Source organism: Vombatus ursinus, unplaced genomic scaffold, assembly GCF_900497805.2.
Source record: "Vombatus ursinus unplaced genomic scaffold, bare-nosed wombat genome assembly UNPS02014768.1, whole genome shotgun sequence".
Lineage (NCBI taxonomy): Eukaryota > Metazoa > Chordata > Mammalia > Diprotodontia > Vombatidae > Vombatus > Vombatus ursinus.
Window position 1 is genome coordinate 31,356,442 of NW_020954546.1, and position 15,086 is coordinate 31,371,527.

At 40.1% G+C, this 15,086-nt stretch overlaps 1 pseudogene; it reads left to right on the forward strand.

Moving 5' to 3' along the window:
• Positions 1-14,091: 14,091 nt before the first annotated feature.
• Positions 14,092-14,799, forward strand: LOC114042936 (annotated as a pseudogene).
• The last annotated feature ends 287 nt before the right edge of the window (positions 14,800-15,086 follow it).

The following is a 15,086-nucleotide window of genomic DNA, read 5'->3' on the forward strand; positions in this document are numbered from 1 at the left end:
ATCACATGTCTCTTAAATCTCTTCTCCAGACTAAACATCCCTAATTCCTTCAGATGACTCCTGGGCTGAGGAAGATTTAACTAAGGTTTTCTTTAGTCTTCCTCAGGCTATACTCTTGACTTTTGGTACTTTCTCTACTATACCACAGAAACCACCTCACCCTGGATGTTCACACAACCTCTGTACTCATCACATTGACTATACACACTGCCCTGGCAGCCCCTTCCTCTCATTGGTTGGTTCCTCCAAGAACCTCCATATTAAGGGAAGTGCCCAGCCCCACCATGTCTTCATTCCTCTCCAGGTTCCACTTCTGACTCCTGATTAACTCTGGACTTTCTCAGCCACCCCCAGCACATACTTCTTTCCCTACCCCCAACTCTTTTTAACTTAATTTTATGGAATTCCCCCCCTCAAGTATGTAAACTCCTTGAGGGCAGGAACTATCTCTTTCTGTTTGTACTCAGTGCTTAACACAGTGCCTGGCTGGCACATAGTAAGTGCTTCATAAATACCTGTTGGCTTGACCTAAAAGAATGAGGTCTCTTCTGGTTAATAATAATAGTAACTAACATTTAAATAGTGTTTATTGTGTGTCAGGCACTGTGCCAAGAGCTTTACAATTATCTCATTTGATCTTCACAACAACCTTTTGAAGCAAATGCTATCATTATCTCCATTTTACAGATGAGGAAACTGAGTCAAACAGAGCTCAAGTGACTTGCCTAGGGTCAAAGCTAGTAAGAGTCTGAGGCCAGATTTGAATTCAGGTTTTCTTGACTGCAGGCCCAGTGCTCTATCCACTGCACCATTGAGAAAGCCCCATGCTGTCCATTTAAAGGCAATATTTAGCAGAAAACTTCTTTCAGTTTGACTTGACTTCCTGGGAAAGATCTCAGTCCTTGTTTCTGACCTCAGTCTCTCCTGTCTTGACAATGTCTGGTTTTCTCCACTTCCAACCTTGCTTTTTAGTGATGCATCTCTACTTGATCCAGCATTGACTTCCTCATGAAACTCATGACCTTACCTGGCACAGTTCGCATACTTTCATGAAATGTCTTAGTCCTCATTATCTACTTGTGTCTCCTCCTGACCCCTATTTCTTACTCATTCCAACCTTGACAGGAATTACCCAGTACCTATTGCCATCTTTCCTGACCAAGTATTTGCTAAATGTTCTTGTAAGTGTCCAGGCACGACACTTTCCCATTGTCCCAAATCTTCTACCATGCTTCCACATTTCCATGGCCAGATCCTGGTAACCTGACTTCTCATGATCTGTAGCTCATGGAGATATTTCCAAGGTTTTGCCAAGTCAATCTCTGTCCAACCTTGGAAAACTTCTTTCTGGTAGGAATATCCTTCATGTGCATATAAAGCAACCTTAGAGAAGAGAATGGTGAGGTGAGCACAGGCAGGAACAGAATGAGCAGACTGAGTATTTTCCTTGTATAATGGAGAGTGAATTGACCTATAAGGGGTATATCAGGAAGTGTGCCCCTGGATCTGTATTGGAAGTTTATAAAGACATCGGTGACTCAGCATCTGGGTGTGTCACGGATGATAAACTCCCACTGTCTCCTCACCATGGCCTACTCTTCTACCATCTCCAAACCCCCTAAACCTCACTCTCCACCCCTAGCTCTGATAACTGTATAGTTTGCCTTATCTCTCTTGGGCCTAGGCCTCAATACAATTTTCCATCTCCTTGCCATGCCCCCAGGCATATCCCTACATGTGTACCCTTCTTGTCTACCTTTTTCCAGCGTCCCTTTATATATTTATATATATTCTCTCCCTCTCTCTCTCACACACACACACATACACATACACACACACATACACACATTCTCTCTCTCTCTGTACACATATATTATATATACTTAGATGTATATATATATATTTATACATGTAAGTATATATACATGTATATTTATACATATAAATATATATTAAATATTCCATTAGAATATAAACTACTTGAGGTCAAGAATTGTCTTATTTGCTTGTATTTGTATTCCCAGTGCTTAGCACAGTGCCTGACACTTAATAAGTACCTAATAATTATTCTATCTATCTATAAACTCACTGATTTCTTCTGGTCATGTGCTAAAAGAACTTGGCATTTTGGTATGTCATAGAAAATGCTGGATAGTTGTATAGTTTCTTCCCTGTCCCATTCCAGCATCAGGAGTTTGGGAAAACTAGGCAGGGAAGCAGGTGATATGTCAATTTAAAAATAGGACAAATTACAGTTTGTCTTCTTACTTTGAACTGTCTAGAGTCTTCATGTAACTCCACAAAATATAGTTAGGATTGAGAAAAAGCTAGCCCATTTCCAATCTGTATCATGATGATTGTGCCCACCTAGCAACTATAGCATGGCACAAAATGAGTAAAACTTCTATTAAATCCCAGGCTGACCTCTTCACTTCTGTGTTTCCTTTCCTGAGTATGTAATCAAACAGCATTATTAGAGTGCCTATGTCCTGGCTGGGATGTGGCCTTGTGAATCCGAGAGGTCTAGAGGTCCAGGATCCACTTATTGAAGTTGGTTGGCAGAAAGAAACTTCTCAATTGGAGAAGATGACAGTGAGCTGTTTGGACAGTACAGGGGTGAGGTGAAATATGTCTGCGCCTAAATGATAGTATTTCAAACTATTTCCAATTTAGATGAGGTTTATATATCAGCATCATAATATACTATAAAAGTAGTTATAAGTTAAATTGATGAAATCTGTTTTACGTCATTCTGCCAATGTGTATTTTGAGTGTTCTGTTCTTTTTTTTTTCCAAGTGAAAATTTTTAAATTCATTTCCAACTACATGTAAAAACAACTTTTAACATTCTTCAAACATTTTTTTGAATTTCAAATCCTCTTCCTCCCTCTTTCCCCTCCCCATTCCTTGAGAAAATAAGCAATTTGACAGAGTATACTTGTGCAGTCAGGCAAAACATATTTCCATATTAGCCATGTTGCAAAAGAAAACATAGACAAAAAAAGCCCCAACCCAAAATCAAGAAAATTTTTTTAAAAAAGTATATTTTCATCAGCATTGAGACTCTATCAGTTCTTTTTCTAGAAGTGGATAGCATTTTCATCCTAAGTCCTTCAGAATTGTCTTGGATCATTTTATTGCTGAAAATAGCTAAGTCATTCGCAGGTAATCATTATACAATATTACATTTGCTATATACAATGTTCTCCTAATTCTACTCACTTCACTTTGCAATAGTTCATAAAACTCTTCCCAGTTTTTTCTGAAACCATCCTACTCATCATTTCTTATGGCACAGTAGTATCCCATCACAATCATATACCACAACTTGTTTAGCTATTTCTCAGTTAATGGGCGTCCCCTAAATTTCCAATTCTTTGCCACCACAAAAAGAGCTGCTACAATTTTTTTTTAATTTTGGGGAGGATACAAACTTAGTAGTGGTATTGCTAGATTGAAGGGTATTCACACTTTTATAGCCTTTTGGACATAGTTCCAAATTGCTCTCCAAAATGATTGGATCAGTTCACAACTCCACCAACAACGCATTAGTGTCCCAATTTTTCCATATACCCTCCAGCACAATATTCTTTTTCTGTCATGTTAACCAATCTGATAGGTGTGAAATAGTACCTCAGAGTTATTTTAATTTGCATTTCTCTAGTCAATAGTGATTTAGAATATTTTTGCCTATGACTAGAGATACCTTTGATTTCTTCTTCTGAAAATTGCCTGTTCATATCCTTTGACCATTTATCAATTGGGGAATGACTCATATTCTTCCCAATTTGACTCATTTCTTTATATATTTGAGAAATGAGGCCTTTATCATAGACACTTGCTGTAATTTTTTCTCAGTTTCCTGCTTTCTTTCTAATCTTTTCTGTATTGGTTTTGTTTGTGCAAAACTTATTTTTAATTTAATGTAATCAAAATTATCCATTTTACATCCCATAGTGCTCTCTAGCTCTTCTTTGGTCATAAATTTTTCTCTTATCCATTGGTCTGACAGGTAAAATATTCTATGCTCCCCTAATTTGCTTACAATATCACCCTTTATAAGTCATGTACTCATTTTGACCTTATCTTGGCATACACTGTGAGATGCTGGTCTATACCTAGTTTCTGCCAAACTGCTTTCCAGTTTTCCCAGCAGTTTTTGTCACATATTAGGCTCTGGGAAGAAGAGGGCACTGTCTCAAGTTTCAGGTTGTTCATGCTGCTGTTTTCAGAGTTAGTTCTGTAAGTTTTTGGTTCTTCCAAGGTGGTATTGTAAGAAAGATTTTAGGGGGTTAGGCTTCCATAGCAGGATAAGAAATTCCAGGATCTTGTGGATAGTCCCTCAACCAATCAGAAAGTACTCCAAACTTTACTATAAACAACTAGTTCTTAAGAAAGAGCCCTAGAGGTTAAACCGGTGGCAACCAGCCGGGTTCAAGGACAGGGCTTCGACAGGGCAAAGATTTTCTCCACTGTGCTTGCTTAATGAGCTTATTGAATATGAATTGACACACTCCAAGGGTGGAGATAGCTGCCATTTTTGAGCATGGGACCCATGAAGGGGGCAGAGTTCAACAGAACATGAAAGAACATGTGATGGGCTGACCAGGAAGGGTGTAACTCAGATGAACTAGACCAATAGGAGTCCTGATGGGTGGAATATGGATCTTGCTAACTTAAATAACAATTTAAAAGTTGATTTTACCACTGAACCAGTGCCCACCTGCTGCAAAAGTGCATTGTGCCCACTTTTCCAATGAGAAGCATAATAAAGACTTTCCTTCACTCACTCACTGTAGTAGATTTTTGTTTCAGATTTTTCTAACCAGTATGATCTAAGGTGAGATATGGTCACTGCTTTCCTGACCCAGGCCCCTCTGTGAGTGACTACAAGCACTATTCTCTGCCCTAAAACTGTGACTAGGGTCCCTGTTCCCCTGCAATTGCAAGGGACCCAGAAGCACATATGGGCAATGCAACAGAGTTCTGAACCAAGTGCCAGGGTCCCCTGTAATCTCCCTCTGACCAGTTGTCCACCCGCCTTACTAAGTGTGGACTAAAGGCTCCCAAAGCCACAGCCACCACTTATGCAGCACCCCCAAGGCCCATGCTAGCTTGGCCTACACTGCACTGTGCTCCAGGCCTGATCACCACCCCACGAGATAGACCTTTTCTGCTGACCTCCTAAGTTGTCTTGGGCTGGAAAATCATTTCACTCTGACCTTTTGTCAGTTCTGCTGCTCCAGAATTCAATTTGAGATGTTATTTTAAAGTTATTTGAAGGAAAATTTGGGAGAGCTCAAGTTGAGTCCCTGCCTTTACTCCACCATCTTGGTTCTATCTGTTCTGTTCTTTTGTATTATTTTCTATGTAAGAAATCAATAGAAGTCCTGTATTTAATGTACATCAAACAGGGAGTTCCTTTCTAATTATCCTTTTTGGGGAGGCACTAGACATGAGCCACAAACTAACCCTTAAGAAATTTTACCTTGGCTTGACAGGATATACTGGAGAAGTCAGAGACTAACAGAGAGACCAGGTACAATTGTTATAGTGTCCAGGTAGAGCTAATGGGGACCTAAATTAGGATGGTAGCAAGACAGTGATCAGACTTTGTGATGAATTAGCAGGAAAACAGAAGTGTTTCCAAGGAGGATTGAGTTTTAATATATTGAGATTGAGGTGGGTACAGAATGTCTAGGTAGAGATGTCCAGTGGACAGTTAGAATCAGAGGGTTGGAGCAGAGGGGAGAGATTGGGGCTAGATCTGTAGATCTGGGACTCTTCTGCATGGAGAAGAATACATAAATGGTGTAATTAAATCTTTGATAGTGAACAAGATTGCCAAGAAAGAGTGTAGAAGGAGAAAAAAGATAGTTGAGGAAGAACAAAGCCTTTGGCTACACTCACACTGAAAAAGGTCAGGAAGATAGCAGGGGGAAAAGAAGAGTGCAGTGTCACTCAATAAACTCCAGTGACTCCCTATTGCCTCCAGGGGCAAATACAAAGTGTTCTGTTTGGCATTCAAAGTCCTTCATAACTTAGCCCCTCCTACCTTTACAATCTTCTTGCACATTACTCCCCAACAGGTTCTCTACTATCCAGTAACAATGGCCTCCTAGCTGTTGCTGAAGAAGACCCACTTGCTCCAGGTTATCCCCTCTGTCTCACTGTCCCTCCTCAGCTCCACCTTCTTACTTTTCTGACTTCCTTTAAGCCCCAATTAAAATCTCACCTTCTACAGAAAGCCTTCCCTAACCCTCTTAATTCTAGTTCCTTCCTTCTGTTAATTATTTCCTATTTATTCTGTATATAGCTTGCTTTGTATATATTTATTTGCACATTTTCTCCTCCATTAGATTGTGAGCAAGGATTGTCATCTGCCTCTTTTTGTATCCCCAGGGCTTAGCACAGTGTCTGACACATAGGTACTTAATAAATGTTGACTGATTGATTGTCATAGAGAAGCCAATGGAGGCGATGGTGTGAGCAAGGATAAAGTGGTGGTCAGATTCTACAGAGAACCCAAAGAGAAAGAGGGCTGGGAAAAGATATTAAATTTGCCAACTAACAGGCCATTGGAGACCCTGGAAAGAGCAGTTTCAGTGGCTTTTCATGTAGTATCCTTAAGAGTAAAGTGGGGAAAAGTAAGCCCAGTACACACAGTAGAATACTATGAGAATAAACTGGTTGGAAACTGATTATTGATGATTGGATTGGTTGTGAATGTTTTCAGGCAATGAGTATCTTATAAACCTAAAAAAAGACTGTTAAAATAATATTAAAAATTAAAGACATATCAATTAATTTATGACCATAGCTTACCAACTGTTGAGACCTGAAGAAATAGGTATAATGCAAAAAATCTGAAACTTTTACAATTTTCTACTTTAGTATTATTTTCTTAGTAATGATAATTGCCATTGGATATAATGGGGGTGGGGAATCTGCAGCCGCAAGGCCACATGTGGCCCTCTAGGTCCTCAGGTGCAGCCCTTTGACTGAATCCAAACTTTACAGAACAAATCCCCTTAATAAAAGGATTTGTTCTGTAAAACTTGGACTCAGTCAAAAGGCCATACCCAAGGACCTGAAGGGCCACATGTGACCTCAAGGCCTCAGCTCACCCCTGGGACATCCTATTAGTAGATATATCTGAATTGTGTATATGTGGATTAAAACTTCATAGCAAATCCATTATTTTACTTTGTATTCTATTATCAAATTAATCCTATCAGTTGGGAAAGGAGTATGGAAAATAAAGGATATATCTGTTTTCTCCTTGGACTAGATTGTTCAGGCCTGAAGTACAAAGTTTTTTACATTGAAACCTCATTAATTTTAAGATTAAAAGTCAAGTTATTCTGGTGTCATAAAAATTGATGATTTTGCAGGAAATACATATGCTCTTTAATAGTGTATTTAGTCTTATACTGTGTCATTTCAAAGTTTCTTATCAATCCATGAACATTTATTATGTGCTTGACACTGGGTATATAAGGACAAGAATGAAGAGATCCCTATAGGCAAGGAATTTACATACTAATGAGAGGAGACAGGAAGGCTGTGGCTATAAATATATAGATTGCTAGGCAGGTAGATCGATGTATAAACATATATGTGTATGTATTTATATACGCAGATATTAGTTTAAATAAATGTATAAGTAAATACAAAGCAATAGATACAAGGTAGGCAGCTAGGTGGTGCATAGGCCTGGAGTCAGAAAGACCTGAGTTCAAATTTGCTTTCAGACATTTGCTAGCTATGTGACCCTGGGTAAATCATTTAGTTTATGTTTGCCTGTTTCCTCATCTGTGAAACATGTATGATATACCTACTTCCCATGGATATGGTGGAAGGAAAATTAGGTATTTATAAAGAGCTTTGTAAATCTTAAAGTGCCATATAAATGCTTTGTTGTTATTGAATCATTTCAATCATGTCTGACTCTCCATGACCCCATTTGGGGTATTCTTGGCAAAGATACTAAAGTGGTTTGCCATTTCCTTCTCCAGCACATTTTGTAGATGAGGAACTGAGGCAAATGAGGTTAAGTGACTTGGCCAGGATCACACAGCTAGTAAGTGTCTGAGGCTGGATTTGAACTCAGGTCCTCCTGACTCCAGGACTGGCACTCTATCCACTACAGCTGCCCTGTATTTTGTTTCTTAAGTGGGACAAGCTGATTCTGAGAAACTACTGTCAACATATGCTCCCAGGCAAGAATGAAGAGCTTCATTTCTGCCAGAAATGTGGGTCATATATAAGCTGACACTAACTTTCAAGTTGTCAAGCACTTTGTATACACTTCTTCATTTTATCCGACAGCCTTGTGGGAGTAGCTGCTATTGTCATCCCCATTTTACAGATGATGAAACTGAATCTGGGAGGCTAGATATGCAAAGGGCCACACATAATAGCTAGTTAATGTTTGAGCCAGGATTCACACCCATTTGCTCAGTACGGCACAACCCACACCACCAGACCTCCTCTCAACTGTCATCCACTCTTGTATGTCAGTGTTAATGATCAAAAGACAATAAGCTCAAAGAGGAAAAGTTAGTCAGTCAATGAGCATTTATTAAGCCTTTACTGTATGCCAGTGACTCTGGTAAGTACTGGGGATGCAAAGAAAGGCAAAAATAGTTCCTGCTACCAAAGAGTTCACAGTCTAATGGGGGAGATAATAAGCAAACAACTATTTATATGCAAGATGTATACAGGATAAACTGGAAAATGAGGGGAAAAAACAAAGATTAAGTGAAAAAATTAATACTAAGAAGAAGACTCATATTTGCCTTTGCATATAAGAAATACCTCTTCTTTATGTAGAAAGTTGTTTCTTGCACAGATGCACATAGGTCACTAATTCTATTGCAAAGATAACTTTGCGAGTGACTGTGCTATATGATATGATATTGGGTGGTTCTCCAAGGAGACCATTAGCTGCATAGCTTCAGGCAGACCATAACGCAATTGTGTCCTTTTCTGGCCAGGGCACCCTCTATTAAATAAATGGGTTATCGGAAGGTGGGGTCAAAATCATTAACCTCATATGAGGTTGGCTCAAATTCCTGAAAAAAAGAAAATAAAAAAGCATTCTTCTCCTCCCAATGCTTCCCACTGAGTAATCTAAGCAGATCACTCTCTTTTAATTTCTGTAGCATTACCTCTTCTCCCCCCACCACAAAGTTATTGTTCTTATGGAATCATAGAATCTCAGAGTTCTAAGGGACCTCAAAGGTCATCTAGGTTTTCCTTGACACAAGGAGGGATGGCATTTATGACATCTCTGATCAGTGACTATCCAAAATCCACTTGATGAACTCCAAGGACAGAGAACTCACTACCCCTTTAAAAAAAAAAAGCCCACTTATGGATTGCCTTCAATGAAAGACATTTTTTTTTCTTTATATTGAACCTGGCAGCTATGTGGCACCACAGTGCATAGAATGCTGGACGTGGAATCAGGAAGACACATCTTCATAAGTTCAAATACAGTCTCAGACACTTACTAGTCAGCCGTGTGATCCTGGCCAAGTCATTTAACCCTGTTTGCCTCAGTTCTTCATCTGTAAAATGGGTTGGAGAAAGAAATGTTAAACCACTCCAGTGTCTTTGCCAAGAAAACCCCAAATGGGGTCACAAAGAGCCAGATGCAATTGCAACAACTCAATACCAACAACAAAAGCTGATTCTGCAGCTTCTCAATGCTGTTAGTTTAGACCTCTTGGAAGAAAGAAAACAAATCTAGCTCATCTTCTGCCCAGCAGCTCTATAAAGATTTAAAGTCAGTGATAATCATGCCCCTCATCGTGTCTTTTCTTCCATGCTGAACAGTGTTAGTTCCTCCCTTTCTCTACTCTTCTTTCCATCCCTTTCCTCTTTTCTCACTTCCTCTCCTTATCTTCCTATATACTAGTGATAACTGATATTTATATTATGTTTAAACTTTAAAAAGCTCATTGTACACATTCTCTTTGTATGTTTGGTCAAGGAAAAATACTTCTGCCTCCCAAGATCTTTTTTGAACCTTACAACAATCCTTTGAGATAGAGGCACCATTATCTCATATGAGATAATGACTACCATTTTTTTTTTCTGTAGAAGGAGAAACTGAAGCTCAGAAAGTATAAGGGACTTGCTCTTGGTTATTAAGTCTCAGAGGTGGGATTTGAACCTAGGTTTTTGTCACTTGAAGTCCAGCACAGTGGAAGGATTGCTGGATTTGGAGTCAAAAAAATCTGGGCTCTGAGACTTCTTACCAATAAGGCCCTGGGAAAATTATTTAATCTCTCCGAACCTCAGTTTCATCATATGTAAAATGAGTGGTTTGGACAAGATGAACCCTAATGTCCTTTCTAACTAACTCTAAATCTAATATCTTTCTTTTCCTACTGCCTTTAATATAGGTCCATAGTAATCAGTAACATTCAGGAATTGGTTGACCTTTCTGGTGATACGAAGGTCTCAAGACCATCAGATGGACCAACAGAACAACAGATCTTCTGGGATTTCTAAAGTGTCATTCCCTGAATTCAATGGTAAGGATGCTTGAAATGAATCCACATAACACTTTGTTGCACCCCTCCCCCAATTCATGTCTCTTTTGCTCTCTTTTGTCCCCATCCAGCATTTTAGTAAATCTCAGAATACAGATTAGAGGGCCCTTGGATATTGCTCATATCTCTACAGTCTCCACAGAACATCAAAGGGGTCCATGTTATACACACACACACACACACACACACACACACACACACCCCAAGACTCCCTGCTATAATCAATGATCACAAGACACACCTGGAAAGGAAAGTCAGAGCCAGGTTATGGAGGGACTGGAAAGAATCATGGGATCCCAGAACGAGAGATTTAGAGCTCAAAGAAGCATTGGAGTTCTGATTACATTCTTTTTATAAATGAGGAAATGGAGATCCATCAAGATTAAGTAACTTGCCCAAGGTCAGAGAAGAAATAAGGGACAGAGCTTAAGTTTAAACCTAAATCCTCTGACTTCAAATCAAGCCATTCATTCTGCCTCATAAACAAATTATAAGTGTCAAGTAAATCATAGAATTATAGAATCATAGATTTAGAACTAGAAGAAACATTAGGAGATATCGCCTTATTTGTTTTACAGATAAGAGTATTAAAGTCCAGGAAGTAACTTGCCAACTTTAAAATAATCAGTTTGTATAGAAGTCAGGATTTAAACCCAAGCTGTTTAATTCAAAATCCAGAATACTTTCTGTTCGTGTTATCTGATATAAATTGTAAATGTCACATTAGTCATAAAATGTTGGTGCTAGAAGGGAGCTTAATGACCACTTAATAGAAAGATCTTCTGAGGTCATCTTATCTAATCTTTTAATATATAGAAAAACCAAAACCAAGAAGAGTGAAGTGATTGAACCAGAAGCCTTGTTTTCTGATTCAGTCAGTAAGTGGACATTTATTAAATGTTTATGACAGTAACAGTTAACAATAAGTTTAAGTCCCCAGACAACAGATGGGGTTCACTAGTTATTTGCTGGTTGATATACTTTGGAATAGTTTAGTTTATAGAATGCTAGCTGACCTTGGGTCACATTTGAGAACACTGCTTTATAAGTTTAGCAAAATCATTGCAGCCTTTTGTCATAGTATGACACTAGACTTGCAATCAGAAGACCCGAGTTCAAGTACCAGCTCTACCACTTACTAACCATATGACCCTGGTGGACAAGGGTGTGCCGGAGCCAGCTCAAACCAACTCTGGAAAGCCAATTGTTAAATTTTCAGTTTGACCATTGACACCTCAAAACTCAGCCAACTACAAATGAGGGCTTGATTTATTGTTTTATTGATTGCCTAGACTTAAGAAAGTCTTAATAATGCAGATTAAACTTAAAAGGATGAGCTTCTGGAGAGATGGTTGTTAAATATTTACCAACATACTCTGGCCAAGTCACTTTCTTCTGTGTTACTCCTTTTTATATAGGAAAATTGGAAATCATACTTGTTAAACAGTTATTTCACAGGGTTAAAACGAGGAAAGCATTTCATAAGATCATAGAAACAGAGACCTAGAGCTAGAAGGGGCCGTAGGGTCCTTTCGAGTTCAAGCCTTTCATTTTATGGATATAAAAAGGTAGATTAAGTGACAGGTCATATTTTAAACATAAATCACTCCAGAAGTGTGAGGGGCAGCTAGGTGGCAGCATAGTATACAGAACTGGGCCTAGAGTCAAGAACACCACTCCAGCCTCACACACTTACCAGCTATGTGACTCTGGGCAAGTCAATTGCCCTATTTGCCTCAGTTTCCTCATCTATAAAATGAGATGGAGAAAGAAATGGAAAACCACTCCCTCCCCCCTCCTTTTTGCTTCTTTCTATTCCTCTTATTATCTTTAGTGGCCAAATGCAGGCCTTGCTGGTGTGTAACTAGAGTCCTGCTGGGTGAATGATAAATTTTCCTGCACCTATAAGTGAATTTCCTGAGAAAATGCAGCATTCCTTTTGTAGATGTGTTTTCAATACTGTTACACTGTCTCAAGGGAAATTATGTCTTTCCATCTGAAAAAAATTATATTATATAGGTAACTAAGAAAATCTGAGAATGTGATGGTAGAGAAAGAGAAACCTTTGAATAAATAAAACCACAGTGGTTAGACAAGTCTCGAAACACGAGAAAATTGCTCTCGGCAGTTTAGGTTTTTAGTTCTTACTCGTAACTCAACCTCAAGCATGGTTTTCAGAAATTATTAGCTCCCTGGTGCTTCTATTCCCTGGCATTAATTAGCCATGATGCGGTAAGTAGGCCATTAATGTATTTATGAGGTACAGTGTTAGCAGTGAAAAACACACATGTAATCAAATTGGCAAAGATCATAAAAAGACAGAAATCATCAATGTTGGAGAGGCTGTAGGAAGACAGGCACACTAAAACACTACCCACGGAGCTGGGAATTAGGGCAATTATTCCGAGGGGAAAAATGCTAAGGTTCTTTCCAGAACCAAATTTGGCAATGAGAAGGTGGGAGTATGGGAGGACTATGGAAAGTGTGGAACTACAGAACATTGTACATGCTGCCAAACAGGTCTTTCTCCGGGTCAATTCTTCTTAACTCTTTTTCTTTGTTAAAGGGAGGATCAGTAAAGGGGAAGAGCAAACCAGGAAATTATTATGATAAAAAAATGATCAATAAAAGAGGGAGGGAATGAAGAAGAGAGGGTGAGAGGGAGGCAAGAAGCAAGGAAGGAAAGAAGGAAAGAAGGACAGAGGGAGGGATGGAAGAAAGAGAGGGAGGGAGGGAGGAAAGGAGGAAAGAAGGAAAACAAGGAAAAGGGAGGGAGGAAAGAAAGAGGGGGGAGGGAAAGAGGAAAAAAGGGAGGAAGGGAAGTAGGAAGGAAGGAAAGAAGGAAGGAAGGAAAAAAGAAAGGACAGAGGGAGGGATGAAAGAAAGAAAAAAGAGGGAGAGAAGGCGGGGGAAGGAAAAGAGGGAGGGCAGGAAGAAAAAGAAAGAAATACAGAGGGAGGGAGGAGAGAGAGAGAAAAGAAGGAAGGAAGGAAGGAAGAAAAGGAAGGAAAAAAGGAAAGAAGAAGGACAGAGGGAGGGAAGAGAAAGAAAGAGAGACACAGAGAGAGAGAGAGAGAGAGAGAGGAAGGAATGAAGGTCCCTCCCCCCTAACTAGGTTTCTTGGATTTTTTGCTTGTTTGTTTGTTTGTTTTTATTCCAGTCGTCTGGAACACTTAATGCTGACACTTCCTAATCAAGACTAGAGAGAAGAGTAGAAAAGGAAAGAGGGAAAAAGAGAGTGGAAAGGACATACCAGGGTGAAAGATTCTGTGGATCTGTCTAGGCATATAAAGTTAAAACCTAAGACTATCTACTTTCCTACCAATAAACTCACTTGTCTATCATAGTACATCCCATCAACAACGATCAACAAGACCTTAAGTGACTCTCAAAATTCCCACAGAAAGGGCGTAAGTACCTAGCAGCGGCCTGGATCGGGCAGCGGCGGTGGCAGTGGCTCCGAGCGCTGTAGTTGCCTCTCCTCACCAAACCTCAGCCTGGTTAGGTCTGCTTGAGTGTAGGCGCCATGAACATCCGCAATGCACGACCAGAAGACCTGATGAATATGCAGCATTGTAACCTGCTGTGTCTTCCAGAAAACTATCAGATGAAATACTATTTCTACCACGGTCTATCATGGCCTCAGCTCTCTTACATTGCTGAAGATGAGAATGGAAAGATCGTAGGCTATGTCCTGGCCAAAATGGAGGAAGATCCAGATGATGTCCCCCATGGACACATCACATCCTTGGCTGTAAAGAGGTCCCACCGCCGGCTAGGTGTAGCACAGAAGCTTATGGACCAGGCCTCAAGGGCCATGATCGAAAACTTCAACGCAAAATACGTCTCCCTGCATGTCAGAAAAAGTAACCGGGCAGCTCTGCATCTGTATTCCAACACACTTAACTTTCAGATTAGTGAGGTGGAGCCCAAATACTATGCCGACGGAGAAGACGCCTATGCTATGAAGCGGGATCTGACTCAGATGGCGGAAGAGCTGAGGAAGCAACTGGAGGTGAAGGAGAAAGGCAAATATCTGGTACTGGCCTCCCTGGAGAACAAGATGGATCCCAAAGCCAACCGTGTGGGAGACTGCTGCCGTGAGGAGAAGGGCCTAGGCCCCACAGCCGAGGACAGCAGCGGCGGTGACAGCAAAGACCTTAGCGAGGTCAGCGAGACCACGGAGAGCACTGATGTCAAGGACAGCTCGGAGGCCTCAGACTCAACCTTTTAGAGTCCCTAGGCTGGGATTCCACTGTTCATAAGCAACCCCCATCTCTGTGTCTCTCTTCTCCTTGTTCTCCATCAGTTCTTCCAATTAAATAATTTGGGGCCCTGGGGGCTGTGGGGAAAAAAAAAAAGAAAGGGCGATGATGAAGTTCACAAAAAAGCTGAACCAAAAACCAAGCGTGGGAACAGATGAGGCTTCAGTTTCTTCAGGCGACCTCCAAGAGAGCTTTTTTTTTTAAGTGGACGAATCTCAGTCAAGCACTTCACTGGGGTAGGAGGCTCATCCTCTGG